The sequence below is a fragment of the Medicago sativa genome, chromosome 1 (assembly GCF_051527215.1).
Source record: "Medicago sativa cultivar Bolivia chromosome 1, Bolivia_mono, whole genome shotgun sequence".
NCBI lineage: Eukaryota > Viridiplantae > Streptophyta > Magnoliopsida > Fabales > Fabaceae > Medicago > Medicago sativa.
Window position 1 is genome coordinate 88,666,857 of NC_140749.1, and position 16,565 is coordinate 88,683,421.

Genomic DNA, 16,565 nt, shown 5'->3' on the forward strand with positions numbered 1-16,565 from the left:
TTCTTTATATTATTTGGCCAATGTTAACATGTGCCCTAAGGGCATATGTTAGGGAATTTAAAATAGAAATAATTCTCTTAAAAGTTGTGCATTCAACTTTATTCAACTTTTCAAAGTTAAACTTTTGTTCTTTTCTATGAAAAATTTCTAATTTTGGATTCCTTAACTTGTGCCCTAAGGGCACAAGATAACAAGACCCATATTATTTTTACAAACTAAAACTCTGAATTTTGTGTATGTTTACATGCGTGAGTTTAATTTATTGAAACGGTAACGTTCGCAAAAATTGCGGCGATTCAAACCATCCTCACCATGAATCCAATCAACTTTCGATTTCTCAACGTTTTATCAGGTAATTCATCTTCTCCAATTCCATTCCCTTACTATATATTCTTCTTCCTTAACTTCACTTCTTCACTTCACAGTCACGTGCATGCATCTTCCATTGCCGTAAACTTCTAACTTTTCTTTAATCTCATGCTATGCAATTTTACATTGGAATATAGTAGTAATAATATGCTTTGCTTTATTCAATGAATTTGGCATTTGTCGAATATTTATACATCTTCACTGTTTCTTGAAATATGCCCTTCAGCTGTTTGTTGAAATGTTTCTTCCAACTGGTTATAAGTGATGAGAATCTCTTTTCTTTTTTCTTTTTCTAATATAATAATTGGCGAGAATCTTTGACCTTACAAGTTGAGAGCTATGTCGGACTTCCAAAATTAAACTGCTTTTTACACCGTCAATCAATCATAACACGATTATTTTAGTAGAAATGTTTGACTATTATCATGACCATTTTGACAGTCATACTCATGAATGGTTGTGATGTATTGACAGTGTAAGTTTTTTTTTTTAAAGGTTTGACGAGTGAGCTATGTAGGACTTCCAACCGTTGAAATATCACACATAATTACAATAATATGTTTGCAAGTTTTCATTGTCTTTGATGAATTCAGTTTTTTACTGTAAGAAACAAAGAGATCCAGTGGCATAAAAAACTGAGGTTATTGCAGCTAACATCTGAGTTTTCTTCCTTTTATTAAAATTAAAGAGAAACGTTCAAAAAAGCAACTTCTTGGCTTTGACAGAAGCCCCAATTTCAGTATATATAACTATGAAAAGATAAATACGGCAAGCACTATATAACTATGAAAAGATAAATACGGCAAGCACAATTGTTAAGGCCTAGAAATTACCTCTACCTGAGGGAATGGGAGCATAGGAAGAAATCCAAGGGCAGTATTATTCTCAGTAGTTTTTACTTGCATTGCTTTATTAATATGGTTTCTGATGCATTGTTTGATTTGCCTATTGCATATATCTCACAATAGAATGTTGATAACATTCTGATTTGAATGCTTTTTTTTGCATCAATCCTCTCATCAGAAAACATAGAGATTTTAATGGACATGGATGTTAGAGGGAAATATTGTCATTGACTTGTTTAGTGATGACATGTTGTGAAAATAAGAGGTATAAACTTTTTTTTCCCACCTAAAATAATTGTCCCAAATAACATATTTACAAACGAATACTTTTCATAGCAGGGCATTTGGTCTAGTGGTATGATTCTCGCTTTGGGTGCAAGAGGTCCGGAGTTCGATTCTCCGAATGCCCCAATTTATTTTTATTTTTTATTTTTATTGTTTTGAAGCTCTGGAAGGTTACCGTTGTTTATTGTTATGAATAAGCACTAATTTTATTTTTATTAAAGACAGGGAAGCTGACAAATTGACTTGGTGTATTGGTTAATTAACAATTAAGATTCAGGGGATGCATGTGAATGCCTTAGGACGAATGTGTGATGCTTGAATAATATTTCAGTAGCCAGACTTATGTCCTAATATGACAAACTCTTCCTTTGCAATGACAATTGACAAATAATTTATTTTATTTATATTAATGCGAAGAAGTTCTGTTGATATATGAGATGAAGTGTTAATTGTCAATTGTAGCATCCCCTGAATCCAGTGCAATAAATTATTTAACTAACCCAGTGTTGCTACGAATATACTCAATGTAGCAGGAATGAGGGCCATGAGGATGCTGCACTGGATTAGTTAAAATGTTAGATTAGAAAATATCCCCAACAAACAGAAGACTGGATATAATTAGGAATAATAGGTTAAAGAGAGATATGGTTGGGGTAGCAAACCAGCACCTATTGTAGATAATATGTCTAAATCTCAGCTTAGCTGGTTTGGACATGTGTGGAGGAAATCTATAAATCTAGGGTAAGGAGAATAAACCATATGAATGGTGGCCCAATCTGTAGATGTAGAGAAAACCATGAAAACCTACTAGTGAAACTATTTTCAAATGCTTATATCCAGATTTTGGCTATATATATGACGACTTTCGATTCATGTAGTCAACTTCACCTAGGGAATGGAAGCATAGGAAGAAATCCAAGGGTAGTATTATTCTCAGTAGTTTTTGCTTGCATTGCTTTATCAATGTTGTTTCTGATTCATAGCTTGATTTGCCTATTGCATATATTTGCATATATCTCACAATAGAATGTTGATATAACCTTCTGATTTGAATGCTTTTTTTTTGCATCAATTCTCTCATCAGAATACATAGAGATTTTAATTGATATGGATGTTAGAGGGAAATATTGTCATTGACTTGTTTAGTGATGACATGTTGTAAAAATAAGAGGTATAGACATCGTTTTCCCTCTAAAATAAATGTCCCAAATAACATATTTACAAACTAATACTTTTCATACCAGGGCATTTGGTCTAGTGGTATGATTCTCGCTTTGGGTGCGAGAGGTCCGGAGTTCGATTCTCCGAATGCCCCATTTTTTTTATTGTTTTGAAGCTGTGGAAGGTTACTGTTGTTTATTGTTATGAATAAGCATTAATTTTTATTTTTATTAAAGATATGGAAGCAGACAAATTGACTTGGTGTCTTGGTTAAACAATTAGGATTCTGGGGCAGCATGTGTGATACTTGAAGAGTATATCAGTTGCCAGGCTTATGTCCAAATATGGCAAACTCTTCCTTTGCAATGACAATTAACAAATAATTTATTTTATTTATATTAATGCGAAGAAGTTATGTTGATATATGAGATGAAGTGCTAGGCGGTAAAAAGCCAACACGAATATACTCAATCTAGCAAGAATGAGGGCCATGAGGATGCTGCACTGGATTAGTTAAAATGTTAGACTAGAAAAGATCCCCAAGACCCCAACAAACAGATGACGAGATATAATTAGGAATAATAGATTAAAGAGAGATATGGTTGGGGTAGCAAGCCAGCACCTATTGTAGATAAGATGCTTAAATCTCGACTTAGTTGGTTTGGACATGTGCGGAGGAAATCTATAAATTCTAGAGCAAGGAGAATAGACCATATGGATGGTGGCCCAATCAGTAGATGTAGAGAAAACCATGAAAAACTACTAATGAAACTGTTTACAAATGCTTATAGATCCACATTTTGGCTATATATATGATTTATGCCAAAACTTTACGACGACCTTCGATTCATGTAGCCAACTTCACCTAGTGAGATAAAGTTTAATTGTTGATGTAAGATGGATCAGCCATTTTCTTTTTTAATTTTAACAGTAAACTTGTTTAAAATAGTAATGTAAATGTAAATTTTGCACTACAACTTTGACGTAGTAAAACTTTATTAAAATGTGAATGCTACAAATATAGTGATGATATGTGGTAAAATAATTGGTCTGGTAGTTTGCTACAAAACATGAATAGAAGCAAGAACTATATGATTCACAAACAATAACTTTTCATATCAGGGCATTTGGTCTAGTGGTATGATTCTCGCTTTGGGTGCGAGAGGTCCGGAGTTCGATTCTCCGAATGCCCCTTTTTGAATGTTATGAGTTTAAATTTTCAACATTTTTGTTAAATAAAAATAAGCTCAGTGTTCTTTATTTATTGTTGAAGAGTTGGCAGCTGACAAGATTGACTTATTAATTGGTTAGTTATTTAACAACAAGCATCAGTTTTTATAATTTTAGTTTTTTTAAGATTCTGAAGCTGTCAAGTTTGACTTATATACTGGTGTGCAGTACTAGTAGTTAATTGACAACTAGCATCAGGGGCTGCATGTCAATGCCTTGTTGAGATGAATGCTGGGATACATGAATTAGTGTATTTGTGTTGGCTGAAAAACATGTTGGTCTTACAAGGCTGTTGTGATTTGTGAATCATAGTTTATCAAAATTTATTTCTAAAGATTAATCCTAAATTAACACCTGAATGGTAAATAAGAAAGTAGACTCTCTCTGTTACTTTTTATTTGGTAAACTTAAATCAAATTATATTTGGTACACAACTGAAGAGACTATATCTAAAGGTAATTGTGATTTATTTAAGAAGTTGTCATCTTTTGACAGATATTTTTCTATACGCATCAATGAGGGACCAAACCTCCGTCTAAATGATTAAAGGATCCAAGTATATACCAGATGTGTCATGCTATGGTGGCAACCCTCTTCGATATCTTACTAGAACAATGTTTCAGCTTTAGAAATCGGCAGCTTCATGCAGCGATCTCATTATCATGAGAACACACAGGACCAGCATGTACTTAGCAGTTGGTTGCTGTTGGCAAGTGGCAACTCTGAGACGTTGAAGAATAGATTTCAATTTTGTATCCAAAGAAGGAGTCTTTTTCACACAATCGTACAATACAGCTACAGAACATGGTTTTAATAAACAATTTCATTCAATAGTTAACAATTCATATACCTGACATAACCTTTCTTATTTCAAGATGGGCATTTGGTCTAGTGGTATGATTCATGATTCTCGCTTTGGGTGCGAGAGGTCCGGAGTTCGATTCTCCGAATGCCCCTTTTTTAAATTAAATTGTGTACTTATTTATTTTAGTAGTATGAGATGTAATTACTTTATTTTAGTAGTATGAGATGTAATTACTAATACTTTTTTATATGGCATTAGTGTTGATTTTTGAAGTGTTCAAAAATCAGCACCTAATATATCATCAGTTTTTTTTATAATACTTATTAGCTCAAAGATTTTTTTTTTTTTTTTGAAGGGAGCTCAAAGAAATTTGAGTAAATGTTCCGAGCATAATTGATACTCGCTATTTCTTAATTTTATATTTTAATTTTATTTAGCTTGTAATAAGTTATTTTACATGAAATATATAATTATGCATCGATAAAAATTAAACGAATCGATCTAATCCAAACACACTTAACCGCGATGGATCGAAACTGCACTTGCAAATTTAAATCTTTGGATCGAAATATATTTTTGCCTCAACCAGTCTAAATCAAACCGCAAAGACCCACACACTTCTACACACCCCAAAATATCAATATTTAAGACATGTATAAACAGTTTTTGATTCAAGTCCATTGTACATGCATCTCAGAGCATAATTTACAATCCTTAGATGCAAAGCAGTGTATCAGATCAAAGGATTAAATCACAAGTTATCAGTTTCGATGTCAAGACAGTGAAAAAAGGAAAAGAAAAAAGGCAAGAAAAATTAGCATCAAATCAACATCATCCCTTCCATGACATTGATATCAGTCTGCAATACAACATTCAAATAGATTCACAGGGAAGAAGTTAGAGAGCTTAAGTTCGTTGCTTTAGAATGTTTTACAAACCAACTAGTAACTGAGTCAATTAATGTTGGTGAAGTTTTTACATGAAACCCTGAAGCAACAGACTTCTCTTTCATTGATGAATTTCTTTCCCCTGCACATGTGAAACACCATGAATGAAAGGAAAGTACACACATTCTGGAAGAAAAAAAAAGCTAAAATTTAGAAATCAAAGGATCACAATAGCTTCGCTACTATACACACTACTTGCATATTTTCTGTCGGGTCTTGCTTAGACAAAGTGTCAGGTTTGTCAATTTTATTACCTAGAAGCCATCAATGGAATTGAATCCAATTTTAAGAAGGTTTGCTCAACAAGTCGTGGAGTTCCCTTCTTAAGACAGGGTATATTTTCATAAACAGCTGCATCGAACATAACGGTCAGTTCCAGTACAAGAAATGGATGATAATTGTAGTTTATGATACTTGGCCATATGGAAAATTTAAAATGAAATTAAACAAAAAGGATATAATTGAAATTTTTCGATTTCTTGGATGGAAGCAACAAAGGCTAAAAATATTTTCAATTTTCCTTTTTATTTGGAAGACAAAATAGGGATGGTGCATTTTCATAGACAATGAAAATAATGATGAGAAATTTTCTGAGTTTCAAACAATGCTAAATCTATTTTCATAAAAAAAAAATAGCGAGTGAAATATTTGTTTTATATTTTCTTATATTTCTTGATTAAAATAAAAACATGCACAATAAACAATTTCTTACTTTCACTTTAAGTGAAGCTCAAATTAAGTATTCATTAGAGGGATTGGTAGTTCAACTAATTTAAGCATATAGTTAGAAGAATATTGGAAGAGTTAAAAGACTAGAATTTGAATCTCAATAAATGAGAAAATGGTAAATGTAACAACTAATGTTTTCATGATTACTGTTGTTGTCGAAAAATGCTATAAAAATGTAAAAATTTAATTTAACTTGTTATAATAAGTTGAATGTAAATGTCCTAAAGAGAGTTTTTCATTTACATATAATACGTGGAAACAATTGTGTGGGGCATCTCAATCGAAATTTAATTAGCAAAATTATTGTGAAGATATGAGAGGAAAAAACATGAGGTAAATGCTACTAAATTTATTAATATTGATAAGATCATTATAGATAAAGATTCTATGAATGGTGGTTCGCATGTTGCATAAAAAATTTCATCATATGAGGGACCCACATCAAAGTTTGGTGGGTTTAAAGAGAGAGAAAAGTCTTACATTGTCACATGTTTTTGGGCATACCATTTAGACACACACATAAAAATACATTTTATTTCATTATTTAAAAAAGGGTTAAATATGTTTTTGGTCCCTATAAATATACCAACTTTTCGTTTTAGTCCCTCTAAAATTTTCCTTCAACTTTTAGTCCCTATAAAATTTTCAGTCACTACTTTTGGTCCCTATTTTTAAGTAAATTTTTGTATTTTTTAATGAAATTGTGCAGAAATTTATGGCATATTGTAAAAATCCCTCACAAAAAATTATAATATTTTAACAAAACATGAATTAAATATGAATTTTTTACCAAAAAAAATATAAAAATTCATATTTAATTCATGTTTTGGTAAAAAATTCTAATTTTTTTTGGAAGAGGTCCTTATAATATTATACATTTTTCTGCAAAATTTTATTAAAAAATATGAATTCTACGTATGAGTTTACTTTAAACGAGGGACCAAAAGTAAAGATTGAAAATTTTATAGGGACTAAAAGTTGAAGGAAAATTTTAGAGGGACTAAAACGAAAAGTTGGTATATTTATAGGGACTAAAAACATATTTAATCCTTTAAAAAATAAATTTTATTTAATTATTTTTTCTTTCTACCTTTTTTCAGTTGTGTATGTGTGTCTAAATTTAGTGCCGAAACCCTTGTGTCCAAGTAAGTATTTTCCAAGAAATCATTAGTTTGAACTTGATAAAAAAAGATGATCTCATTATCAATGTAACATGACCGTTTTGTTTTTATTGATTAATAGATCCTACAAGAGTAAACTAGATTTTGCAGTTATATGGCACTCATATTTTCTTGAACGGTAACACATGCATGCATGCATATCACAACTCTCAATTTGAAGATTACATGATCAGGTTGGCTATTCTTCTTCTCCAATTCCATTCCCTCACTATTATATTCTTCTACTTCTTTAACTTCACCCTTGTTGCCGTAAGTTTATCTTCTTCAATATACTAGTTATTCCACATCTCAACTAAACCAACATTTTCATCTCAACTCAATATGAAATTCTACCTTCAAATTTTTCTCACTCTTCAAAACCCTTTTGAATCTAGTAACTGCTTTTATTCAAATAATTTGCCTTTTATTAAATATATGTCTTTCCGGTGAATGCCCACTAACTGTTTGTTGAAATGTTTCTTCCAACTATAGACTTAATAATTTTGCTGCTTTTTGTGCTTACTTCTTTTAGTGCACTTTGAACACACATCAATTCACTTTCTAAATTTGAGACATGAAAAGGAGCTGTATTATTAAAATTTTGTTAGTGGTGATCGTCTCTGACCTTGCAAGTTGGTTTTGTAAAGTTGAGTTAGTAGCAATTTAAATTTTAAGACTTTAAGATAGAATACAGAATGTAACTTACTTTAGTTGTTGAAGACTCTAATTCACAGTGTTATGTTGTATAATAAGTCAAAAATAAAATTGCTCAAAGTAGTACAAAATAGATTACAAACCCCTTTACGTGTTTGAGAACTAAGCAGTGTAGGATTTATCACTTTTGAAATCTCACATGTAATCATCACAATATGTTTGTAAGTTTTCATTGTCTTTGATGAATTCAATTTTTAACTGTAGGAAAAGAAGATATCTAATGCATAAAATACAATGAGGTTATTGCAGTTAACACTTGAGTTTCATTCCTTTATCAAAATTAAAGGTAAAAGTTCAAAAACACAACTTCCTGGCCTTGACGGAATCCCCAATTTCAGTAAATATAACCACTAACGAGAAAAATACAGAAATATTTGGCAAGCACAAGGGTTAAGTACTAGAAATTACCCCTTCCCAAGGAAATGGGAGCATAGCCAGAAATCAAGGTACATCATCAATCTCAGCACTTTGTGCTTGAAATGCTTTATCAAATTGGTTTCTTATGCATAGTTTTCATTTGCCTATTGCATTTATTTATCTCACAAGTCTCAGTAGAGCTATGGTATTCAATATTGATAACATTCTGGTTTCAATGTTCTTTTACTTCAGTCATGATCTGATTATGTAATGAGATCCTATTGGATATGAATGTTAGCATAAAATATTGTCATCAAATTCGTTAGTGATGATCTGTGGTAAAAATAAGATGCATAAACATGTTTTTTCTTAAACAATTGTCTCAACTAACTTACCAACAAACTAAAACTTTTCATATCAGGGCATTTGGTCTAGTGGTATGATTCTCGCTTTGGGTGCGAGAGGTCCCGATTTCGATTCTCGGAATGCCCCTTTTTGAAGGTCAGGAGTTTAACTTTTTAATATTTTAGTTAAATACAAATAAGCTCATCTGGAAGTTGATAAGGTTGACTTATTAATTGGTTAATTAAATAGCCATAAGCCTCAGTTTTTATGCCTTGAGATGAATGCTGTGATACATGAATATTGTACTAGTAGCCAGAGTTATGTCCTAACATCACGAACTCTCACTTTTCAATTACAATCGGTAACTAATTTCTTTTATAATCATATGAAAAGCTGCGTAGTTGTATGAGATAAAGTGTTGGGTAACAAAAAGCCAGCACAAAAAGGACTGAGGTCCATGAGGATGCTGTATTGGATGAGTGGAAATACTAGACAGGATTCATAACAAAAAAAAACAAAAGATAGGAATAGGAACAATCACATTAAAGAGAGGGAGTTGGGCTAGCAAGCTAGCACCAATTGTAAATAAGATGGTTAAATCCCGACTTAGCTGGTTTGGACATGTGTGGAGGAAATCTATAGATTCTATAGTAAGGAGAATAGATCACATGGATGGTGGTTCAGTCGATAGATGTAGAGAAAAACCATGAAAAAATATGAACGAAACTATTAACAAATGCTTAGACGTCCATATTTTGGCTATATATTATTTATGTTAGAAGATTATGACGACTTTTGATCCATCTAGCCAATTTTACCTAGCGAGATAGAACTTGATTGTGTTGTATATGTGAAAATGTAAGATTAAATTTCAACAGTGAACTTGTGTATAATAGTAATGTAAATGTAAATTCGGCTATACATTTCTCGCACTGCAATGACATGTGATAACACTAAGAGGTCAAAACTCAATTTTTTCTAACTAATTGATTCACAAACAATAACTTTTCATATAAGGGCATTTGGTCTAGTGGTATGATTCTCGCTTTGGGTGCGAGAGGTCCGGAGTTCGATTCTCCGAATGCCCCTTTTGATGGTTATTTATCTTTTCAATATTTTAAGTTAAATACAAATAAGCTCTGTTTTTTTTTTCTTCTTGAAGATCTGGAATCTGATAAGGTTGACTTATTAGTTTTTTAAGATCCGGAAGCTGTCACGTTTTTATGCTTTTCATTTTTTAAGATCTGGAAGCTGTTAAGTTTGATCTACATACTAGTGTCTAGTAGTATTTATTCTAAGTAAAAACTAGCATTAGGGACTGCATGTGACTGCTTGATATGAATGCTAAATAGTGTATGGGTGTTAGCTGAAAAACAAGTGGGTCATATAAGACTATTGTTAGTCATAGTTTATCAAACTTTATCTTAACGATCAAATCCTAAGTTAACCCTTGAATGGTAAAAAAGTAAGTAGACTCTAATAGTTTTTTTTTTTATAAACCAAGTTATCCTCTGCGCACATCAACAGAGACTAAGATCTCAACTTAGCCGAGAATCATTTCAGGAGATGATCTCTTATAAATGATGTTTTTTCTCTACGCAATAATCAGGGGTCAAACCTCCAACTAAATGATTAAACGACTCTTTGATATCTTGCCTAGAAAAACATGTTAGCCTTAGAGATCGGTAGCTTCGTCCAGTGGCCTCATTATCAAGAGAAGAGCAGCCAGTTTCTGTTGGGTACGTTATATGTTGAAGAACAACTAACAATTGTGTATCCAAATAAGCAGATCTGGTCATTTTCATGCTATATTAATTTACAACTGCAGACCATGTGGCATGCGTAAACAATTTTAATAGTAAACAAGAAGTCATATATATCACCTAACCATGCTTACTTCAATATGGGCATTTGGTCTAGTGGTATGATTCTCGCTTCGGGTGCGAGAGGTTCCGAGTTCGATTCTCGGAATGCCCCATCTTTTATATAGTGTTAGTTTTTACTATTGTCGGTGTTTGAAAACTGCCCAAGACCAATTTTTATTCAACATTTGTGGATCTTCAATAAAATCTATTACAGATCGGATTTCATATTCTTTCTGAAACCAATCCATAGCCAAATTGCACACATATAGTTTGATTTGTATATTGCATTTATTTATTCATATTAGAAATATGGTATTCCAATGTTGATAACATTTTGATTTGAATGTTTTTGCTTTAGTCCTCAAACCTCATCAGAATACATAATGAGATCCTAATGGATATTAGAAAGAAATCTTGTCATTAACTTGTGTTGTGATTACATGTGGTGAAAATCAGAGGTATAAATTAATTTTTTTCCTAAAACAATCGTCCAAGCAACTCAAACATAGGAAGATGTTATTAATATGAGAATGTTATCAATGTAATGGTGACATGTGGTAAAATAAGAGGTCTAAATTAAATATTCTCCTAAAATAATTGCGTGAACTAACTAATATAGATATCCAGAAACAAAACTTTGCATATCAGGGCATTTGGTCTAGTGGTATGATTCTCGCTTTGGGTGCGAGAGGTCCGGAGTTCGATTCTCCGAATGCCCCTTTTTGAAGGTTAGGAGTTTTATTTTTCAACATTTTTTTTTTTATTGTTGAAGATCTTGATGCTGACAATGTTGACTTATTAATTGGTTAGTTGAATCTCAACAAGCTTCAGTTTGTATATACTACTAGTTTTTTAAGATCTAAGAAGCTGTGGAGTTTGACTTATATGCTGTGTACAGTACTAGTACATAAATAACAATTAACATCAGGCTCTGCATGCGAATGCCTTGTTGAGATGAATGCTGGAACACATGAATATTGTGTATTGGTGTTGGCTGAAAAACATGTTGGCCATTGAAGAATATTGTGAACCTGTATGGTAGGTAAATAAGTATAGTACTCTCTTCGACACCTTTGTTGGTAAACCAACCTATCAGATTTGATATAAAGCCAGTAAAAAATGGAAAAGAAAAATTAGTATGACACACCAATATCATCCCTTCAAAAACCTTGATATCAGTCTGCAATGTAACATTCAAATAGATTCGTATGGCAGAAGTTGAGAGCTTCAGTTGTTTGCTTTAGAATGTTTTACAAACCGACAAATTACTGAGTCAATGTTGTTGGAGTTTTTACATGAGATCATGATGTAACAAACTTCCCTCCCATTGATTGATTTCAATCCCCTGCTCATGTGAAAAACATCATATGAATGGAAAGTACAAGCACATCCTGAAAAAAAGCAAATTTTTTGAAATCAAAGGATCACACACTACTTGAATCTTTTTTGTCAGGTCTTGCTTAGACAAATCCCCATGTTTGTCAATCTTATTACCTAGAACCAGCAGTGGAATCCCCCCCTTTTTTTAAATAGCTAATGTTACTATGTTATTTTGTTAGCATTTGCTGGATGTGGGAATCGAATCTGAGATCACCCTTATCACTCCATTCTTTAACTCTTCCACCCTAGCCACCAAGTCAACTTTATAACTCCCAAGTCATGGAGTTCACTTCTTGAAGCAGGTAAATTTCAATAAGCAGCTGCATCAACATCATACCTGCTAGTTCCAGCACAAAAAATGGATGATAATTGTCCTCTGTGATACCTGGCCATATAAATGATCTAAATGAAGTTCAAATTAGGTAGTAGTAGGTGCTCCTTTCGATTACAAGTTTGTAACAACATTGATGTGACAATATCGTCTTAATAGTTTTCACATTGATGCAATTGATTCTATTTGTAGTTTTCGGAGGGGATTTGTGATGCAGATTGTGACATGCCATTTGGTGACGTGCCATCACTCTTTTATTCATTTTATTTGCTGGTAAATAACATGGCAAAATGCCACATCAACATAGAGAGGGAGATAGGTCACACTAATTTGATTTGAATAATTCTCCGAGTCAATTAATAGCTAGTAAGCTGAGGCTTGAAACAAGATTGTTCATGGGACCTATGTTTCTCCAACCTTCCCTGTTCGACAAACATTTGACCCCTTCTATTGCATCTTCTATTGCGACAGTCATTGTGATTCTTGTCACCTGGTTGTGTGCGTCATAAATTATTGATCCCATTCTATATCCCGTAGGCCGGACCATCGTTGCAAACCTCAATCACAGAGCAATGAATAACAGAAATGTATATCAAATAAAACAGTACAAATGGAGGAATTATGAATATCCCTGTTTTGTTAATTGGATTTAACTGAACCACGGACTCCTATAAATTGTAGACACCCTAAAATATAAATTTTAAAAACACATGTATGAACACAGTTGTTGATTCAGATCCACTGCATAATTTACAACAGTCGGATGCAAACGTATCAAAGCACAAGATTAAATCACAAGCTATCGGATTTTATGTAAAGCCAGTCAAAAGAAGAAAAGAAAATAGTATGAGACCGACATCATCTCTTCAACGACCTTGATATCAATCTGCAATTCAACATTCAAATAGATTCATATGGCAGGAGTTGAGAGTTCTTTGCTTTAGAAAAATGTTTTACAAAACAACGCATGACGGAGAAAATGTTGGTGTAGTTTTTACATGAGACTGTGTAACAATAAACTTCTTTTTCGTTCCCTGCACATGTGAAAGAATATCAATGAAAGGAAAGTACACACATTTTCTGGAAAAAAAAGCTAAAATTTAGAAATCAAAGGTTCACAATAGCTTCGCTACTATACACACTACTTGCATATTTTCTGTCGGGTCATGCTTAGACAAAGTGTCAGGTTTGTCAATTTTATCACCTAGAACCATCAATGGAATTGAATCCAATTTTAAGAAGGTTTGCTCAACAAGTCGTGGAGTTCCCTTCTTAAGACAGGGTATATTTTCATAAACAGCTGCATCAACAACATAACGGTCAGTTCCAGTACAAGAAATGGATGATAATTGTAGTTTATGATACTTGGCCATATGGAAAATTTAAAATGAAATTAAACAAAAAGGATATAATTGAAAATTTGCGATTTCTTGGATGGAAGCAACAAAGGCTAGAATATTGCATTGGCAATCTTATGTTTGTTTACTTTCTAAAAATATTTTCAATTTTCCTTTTTATTTGGAAGACAAAATAGGGATGGTGCATTTTCATAAACAATGAAAATAATGATGAGAAATTTTCTGAGTTTCAGAAAATGCTAAATCTATTTTCATAAAAAAAAAATAGCGAGCGAAATATTTGTTTTTTTTTTTTTAAGGCTAAAGATTTGTTTGATATTCTCTTATATTTATTAATTAAAATAAAAACAGGGGAAGCACAATAAACAACTTCTTACTTAATTCCACTTCATGTGAAGCACATATTAAGTATTTTTTTAGAGGGGTTGGTAGTTCAACTAATTTAAACATATAGTTAGAAGAATATGGGAAGAGTTAAGAGACTAGAATAATCTCAATAAATGAGAAAATGGTAAATATAACAACTAATGTTTTTATTTTGGCTTGGTAAAAAAAAAATGTTTTCATGGTTACTGTTGTTGTTGAAAAATGCTATAAAAATGTAAAAATTTAATTTTACTTGTTGTAATAAATTGAAAGTAAATGTCATGAAGAGAGTGTTTCATTTACATATAATACGTGAAAACAATCGTGCGGTGCATCTCAATCGAAATTTCACAAGCAAAATTATTGTGAAAATACGAAAGGAAAAAACATGAGGTAAATGCAAGTAAAATTATTAATATTAATGAGATCATTATAGATAAAGATTCTATGAGTGGTGGTTCGTATAAAAAAATTCATCAGATGAGGGACCCACATCAAAGTTTGGTGGATTTAAAGAGGACGATAATTTGTAACTCTTTGAAGTGTGTCTTAACTCACAAACTATGATATATGTAATAAATTTGGAGGTAGAAATCCATAGTTTAAACTTGATTTAAATCATGTAAAAAAAGATGGTAGGTATAGAGGAAAGAGTGATCTCATTATCAATATAACACGACCCTTTTTGTTATTATTAATTAATAGATAGATACTAGAAGAGTAAACTAGATTTTGCAGTTATTGTACTCGTATTTTCTTGAACTCCAAACATGCAACACGGTAATATATATATCACAATTCTCAATTTGAAGATTACATGTTCAGGTTGGTTATTAGTCTTCTCCAATTTCATTTTCCTCACTATATTCTTCTTCTTCTTCTTCTTCTTCTTCTTATTCTTTAACTTCACCCTTGCCGTAAGTTTATCTTATTCTTCTTCTTCAATATACTAGTTATTCCACATATCAACTAAACCAGTATTTTCATCTCAATATGCAATTCTACCTTCATATTTCTCCCACTCTTCAAAACCCTTTTGAATCTAGTAACTGCTTTTATTCAAATAATTTGTTTTTTATTAAATATATGTCTTTACGGTAAATGCCCATTAACTGTTTGTTGAAATGTTTCTTCCAACTATAGACTTCATAATTATGCTGCATTTTGTGCTTACTTTTTTATTGCACCGTAAATTCACATTAATTCACTTTCTAGATTTCAGATATGATTCATATGAAATGGAGTTAGATTATAAAACAATCGGGGAACTAAATGCATGCTACATTATATGAGAGTCACACATTGGATAGTAATATGGTTAGTATGAATAGTGGTTATAAGACTACGTGGTGAGCAATCTCTAACATTTCAAGTTGTGGTTTTGAAAAATTGAGTTAGGACCAACTTCAATTTTAAGATAGAATGCAAAATGTAACTTACTTCACTTGTTGAACACTAGTGCAATGTTCTATGATAACTCAAAAATTAAATTGCACTAAGTAGTTCAAAATAGACTATAAACCCTTTAAAGGTTTGAGGAGTGAGCAGTGTAGGATTTCCCACTTTTGAAATATCACAATTAATCACAACATGTTCGGAAGTTTTCATTGTCTTTACTGAATTCAATTTTTAACTGTAGGAAAACAAGAGATCCAATGCAGAGAATACAGTGAGGCCTTGACAGAATCCCCAATTTTATTAAAAATGACAATTACAAGAAAAAGACAGAATTTTTTTGGCAGGCATGTTGGTTAAGTACTAGAAATCACCCCTTCCTAAGGAAATGGGATCATAGACAGAAATCCAGGTACAACATCAATCTCAATACTTTTTTGGGTTTGAATTGCTTTATCAAATTGGGGCTTCTGATGCATAGTGTTGATTTGGCTATTGAATTTATTTATCCCACAAGTCACAGTAGAGTTATGGTATTCAATATTGATAACATTCTGGTTTGAATGTTCTTTTACTTCAGTCATGATCAGATCACATAATGAGATCCTATTGGATATGAATATTAGCATAAATATTGTCATCAAATTGGTTAGTGAATAGTGATGACCTGTGGTGAAAATAAGAGGTATAAACTTGTTTTTTCTTAAACAGTTGTCTCAACTAACTTACTAACAAACTAAAACTTTTCATATCAGGGCATTTGGTCTAGTGGTATGATTCTCGCTTTGGGTGCGAGAGGTCCCGAGTTCGATTCTCGGAATGCCCCCTTTTGAAGGTCAGGAGTTTAACTTTTTAATATTTTAGTTAAATACAAATAAGCTCATCTGGAAGTTGATAAGGTTGACTTATTAATTGGTTAATTA

General features: G+C 32.1%; 1 long non-coding RNA gene and 9 other non-coding genes across 12 annotated transcripts; all 10 read left to right on the forward strand.

Moving 5' to 3' along the window:
- Nucleotides 1-238: 238 nt before the first annotated feature.
- On the forward strand, nucleotides 239-4,744 carry LOC146958802 (uncharacterized). 3 transcript variants are annotated; one of them, XR_015024734.1, is made up of 3 exons: nucleotides 239-352; nucleotides 1,393-1,479; nucleotides 4,386-4,744. It is a non-coding gene; the product is annotated as an uncharacterized LOC146958802 (long non-coding RNA). The 3 variants fall into 3 exon arrangements; XR_015024733.1 differs by having other exon boundaries at nucleotides 249-352; nucleotides 865-1,479; XR_015024732.1 differs by lacking the exon at nucleotides 1,393-1,479 and having other exon boundaries at nucleotides 249-352.
- On the forward strand, nucleotides 1,553-1,624 carry TRNAP-UGG (transfer RNA proline (anticodon UGG)). Its single transcript has one exon. It is a non-coding gene; the product is annotated as a tRNA-Pro (tRNA).
- TRNAP-UGG (transfer RNA proline (anticodon UGG)) lies at nucleotides 2,743-2,814 on the forward strand. The gene has a single exon. It is a non-coding gene; the product is annotated as a tRNA-Pro (tRNA).
- Nucleotides 3,782-3,853, forward strand: TRNAP-UGG (transfer RNA proline (anticodon UGG)). The gene has a single exon. It is a non-coding gene; the product is annotated as a tRNA-Pro (tRNA).
- A 23-nt stretch (nucleotides 4,745-4,767) lies between the features above and the next one.
- Nucleotides 4,768-4,846, forward strand: TRNAP-UGG (transfer RNA proline (anticodon UGG)). The gene has a single exon. It is a non-coding gene; the product is annotated as a tRNA-Pro (tRNA).
- A 4,176-nt stretch (nucleotides 4,847-9,022) lies between these two features.
- TRNAP-UGG (transfer RNA proline (anticodon UGG)) lies at nucleotides 9,023-9,094 on the forward strand. The gene has a single exon. It is a non-coding gene; the product is annotated as a tRNA-Pro (tRNA).
- An 869-nt stretch (nucleotides 9,095-9,963) lies between these two features.
- TRNAP-UGG (transfer RNA proline (anticodon UGG)) lies at nucleotides 9,964-10,035 on the forward strand. Its single transcript has one exon. It is a non-coding gene; the product is annotated as a tRNA-Pro (tRNA).
- Nucleotides 10,036-10,852: 817 nt separating this feature from the next.
- TRNAP-CGG (transfer RNA proline (anticodon CGG)) lies at nucleotides 10,853-10,924 on the forward strand. The gene has a single exon. It is a non-coding gene; the product is annotated as a tRNA-Pro (tRNA).
- Nucleotides 10,925-11,459: 535 nt separating this feature from the next.
- Nucleotides 11,460-11,531, forward strand: TRNAP-UGG (transfer RNA proline (anticodon UGG)). Its single transcript has one exon. It is a non-coding gene; the product is annotated as a tRNA-Pro (tRNA).
- Nucleotides 11,532-16,396: 4,865 nt separating this feature from the next.
- Nucleotides 16,397-16,468, forward strand: TRNAP-UGG (transfer RNA proline (anticodon UGG)). Its single transcript has one exon. It is a non-coding gene; the product is annotated as a tRNA-Pro (tRNA).
- The last annotated feature ends 97 nt before the right edge of the window (nucleotides 16,469-16,565 follow it).